Source organism: Physeter macrocephalus, chromosome 12 (assembly GCF_002837175.3).
Source record: "Physeter macrocephalus isolate SW-GA chromosome 12, ASM283717v5, whole genome shotgun sequence".
Classification (NCBI taxonomy): domain Eukaryota; kingdom Metazoa; phylum Chordata; class Mammalia; order Artiodactyla; family Physeteridae; genus Physeter; species Physeter macrocephalus.
In genome coordinates, this window is record NC_041225.1 from 10,086,454 (window position 1) to 10,090,258 (window position 3,805).

Here is a 3,805-nt window from a genome sequence, read left to right on the forward strand (position 1 = left end):
AATTTTTTAATCATTTGTGATAGTTTTTCCTTCAACCCTTTTGTGTGTTCCAACGAAACAATTATCTGCAAAGAGAGATAGGCTTGTTGTTTGCTTGCTTGTTGCTGCAAAACATTATTGCTTCCATTTGGTCTAAGGCTTGAGAGAAAGTTCCAGGGTGGTTAAAAAGCTGCCTAGTGGCTACAGAGACAGGCTCAGGCTGAAGCTCTGACATCGGGTGGGGATCAGAAGGATCCCTCAGAGGCTGCTGGGCTCTGGCGGCTCCTGGTACTGCTTCAGGGTGAGCCTTTCCAAGAGATACTCTCCCAGCTCAGACTAGGGGCTGGACAGCCTGCAGAAGTTAGTCAGGTGGTGGTCCAACTTCCTGATGAGTTTCATTTGTTTATCTAGGAAGTGGTTCTCCAGGAGGTCACAGAGATGGGGGTGGGGACTGTGCAGGCAGAGCTCAGGGCACGCAGACCCCAAAAAGCCTAGTTCAGGTTTTTCTCCAGGGCCACAGAGGCTTCCATGGTGTCCAGGGTTTTACACCACTCATCTTGAGACAGCTTCTGCAGGTCCTGGGAAAAGGTGCAGCCACGGTGCTGGTTTTCCATCTTCAAGAGACATGAGGAACGCTGGCACTTCTCCTGGTCATCTCTCAGAAGAAGGGCCTCCTACCCTCAGAACCACATCCTCATGGTCAGAATAGAAGCCCAGAAAGAAGTGGGTGTAGGAGGCCAGCAGATGCAGGCTGACCAGGCTGTTGACAATGGCCTCCATCTCAGTGGAATAATCCTGATGAATCTTGGAGCTCCTTGTTGGTGGGCAATAAGGAGCTAACCTCTGCGTTGGCTGGTCCCAGAGTCAGGGGATGGCCAAGAAGATGGTCCTGGAGGTTGTGGCTGGAGAGGAGGTGGGAGGGTGGTCAGAGGTTGGCGTCCTAGGTCTTTTCCCTCCAAACACTGTTGAAACAAGGGACAGATCCACAGGCCCGCTGGGCATGCTGCTAAACAGAGGTCATTTTTATCTCTTCCTTTTCAATTATATTTCTTATCTAATTTGCTTTCCCTTGTAAAATATGTGTTGGCTAATACTGCCAAAATGATGTTAAACCATAATGGAGATAGTAACACTATTCCTAACTTCAATATTTCTAAATTAAGTAAGATACAATGCTAACTATTGGGTAGTATATAAAATCAGGTTTGAATTGTGTCAGGTGCCTTTTTACATTATCTTGTGGGTTCCCCTGAAAACAAACAAAAGATTTTGTACAAATAGTTTTGGGGAAAGACAATCCCAGGGAATAAGAGGGAGTGAAACAGAGAAACAGGGAAAGCCAGTACACGGATGCATTAACAAATTGGCCACCATTATAGGTAACTAGTGCTTGATTCTGTGGGACCATCTGAGAAGCCATATGATATATTCTTAAGCGTTTACCAGGTAATGAAAGAGAGAAGCTTTTATCCACTGGCTTTAATCCCCCATTGACCAAGATACCTCACACTTCAGGGTTGCACATGCATGAATGCTGAGGTTTCTGCAGGCATCCCATGGCACCATGTCACAAAAGCCCTGGAGCAGACAATAATATTTATTATCTCACAGTTTTTATGGGTCAGGGATGCAGGAGTAACTTAGCTGGTTGGTTCTGGCTCAGGATCTCTCGCATGGTTGCAGTCAGGATATCCACAGATCCTGCAATCATATGAAGTCTTAATTAGGGTTGGAAGATTCACTTTCAAGATGACTCATTCATGGCTGTTGGCAGGAAGCCTCAGTTCCTTATCACATGTGCCTTTCCGTTAGTTGTTTGCATGTCTGCTCACAACATGACCACTAACTTCCCTGAGAACAAGTGATCCACAAGGAAAGAGAAATTAAGCTCCACCTCTTGTAGCAAAAAATATGAAAGAATTTGTGGACATATTTTTATTTATTTACTTATTTATTTATTTGGCTGCACCGCACGGCATGTGGGATCTTGGTTCCCCAACCAGGGATCAAACCCCTGCATTGGGAACACAAAGTCTTAAACACTGGACAACCAGGGAAGTCCCTCTAGACATATTTTAAAGTCAGCACACCATCATAATATAGTCCAAATAGGTTAGGACTATCTGAACATCCTGAAGAACATCACATTGGTCCATTATGTCAATAACATCATGTTTATTGGAGCACATTAGCAAGAAGTGGGAAGTATGTTGGTGCCTTGGTAAAATACATGCTCTCCAGAGAATGGGAGATAAATCCTAGGAAGATTTTGGGGCCCACCACATCAATTAAGTGTTTAAGGATCTGTTGAGAAAGAAGCACAATACTTGGTAGCTTCTTTGGGTTCTGGAGATAGTATGTTTCATCCTGGGGAAACCTGCTCTGACCTGTTTATTGGATTACAGGGAGGGCTGACAACTTTAAGTGGGGCCCAGAGCAAGAAAAGCGTCTGCAACTGGTTCACGTAACATTACAAGCAACCCTGCCACGTGGGCCATGTGATAGAGGAGATTGTGACAGTAGAGGTTTCTATAGTGGAAAAAAAAGACATGTAAGGAGTATATGGCAAACCCAAGACAACTAAATGCCACTGAATAAACAGCTCCTGGTGTGCTCCTGGGCCACGAGAGAGATGGAACATGCGGCTATGGGACATCAGGTGACCACAGAGCCAGAACTGCCTATCATGAGCTGGTTTCTGTGAGACCTACCAAGTTACAAGATTGAGTGAGCCCAGCAACAATCCGTTATAAAATTGCAGTATTACATAGCAAGTCAGGCCAGAGGCCAAAGCAAGCTGCAAAAGCAAGTGGCCTAGACCACTATGTCATCCTCCACTGCTGTACTGATGCGTCTTTCTAGAACTACTCGCTCATGGAAGAGGCAAAATGCTAAGGTTGATTCCTGGATGAACTGCCTTGATATCTGGTGTAAAAGCCAAAAGTGGGCTGCTGATACAGAACAGTCTCACTCAGCAGTGACCCGGGAAGAGTGCTGAGGGGAAATCCTCCCAATGGTCAGAGTTTTGGGTGGCACATCTGGTCATCTACTTTGTGTAGAAAGAGAAGTGGCCCAAGGTAAAAATACATACAGACTTAACAGCAATGGCAAAATAGATCAAGGACCTGAAAGGAAAAAGACTGGAAGATTGTAGACAGCAGATACTGGAGGTAGGTAGATGATGAGTCTGCAAACATTTTCTGTAAAGGGTCAGAACAAATATCTTAAACTTACTGACCATATGGTTACCAATGCCACTCTTCCACTCTGCTGTTGTGCAAAAGCAGCCATAGATGACATGGAAATAAATGAGCCTGGTTTTGTTCCCATAAACCTTTACTTATTTATTTATTTATTTTTAATTTGTTTTTTAACATCTTTATTGGAGTATAATTGCTTTACATTGTTGTCTTAGTTTCTGCTTTATAACAAAGTGAATCAGATATACATATACATATATCCCCGTATCTCCTCCCTCTTGCATCTCCCTCCCATCCTTCCTATCCCACCCCTCTAGGTGGTCACAAAGCACCTAGCTGATCTCCCTGTGCTATGCGGCTGCTTCCTACTAGCTAGCTATCTTACATTTGGTAGTGTATATAGGTCCATGCCACTCTCTCACTTCGTCTCAGCTTACCCTTCCCCCTCCCTGTGTCCTCAAGTCCATTCTCTACATCTGCGTCTTTATTCCTGTCCTACCCCTAGTTTCTTCATAACCTTTTTTTTTTTTTTAGATTCCATATATATGTGTTTGCATATGGTATTTGTTTTTCTCTTTCTGACTTACTTCACTCTGTATGACAGACTCTAGGTCCATCCACCTCAC

At 44.2% G+C, this 3,805-nt stretch overlaps 1 pseudogene; it reads right to left on the reverse strand.

Moving 5' to 3' along the window:
* Positions 1-237: 237 nt before the first annotated feature.
* LOC112066515 (ferritin light chain-like) lies at positions 238-981 on the reverse strand (annotated as a pseudogene).
* Between the last annotated feature and the right edge of the window lie 2,824 nt (positions 982-3,805).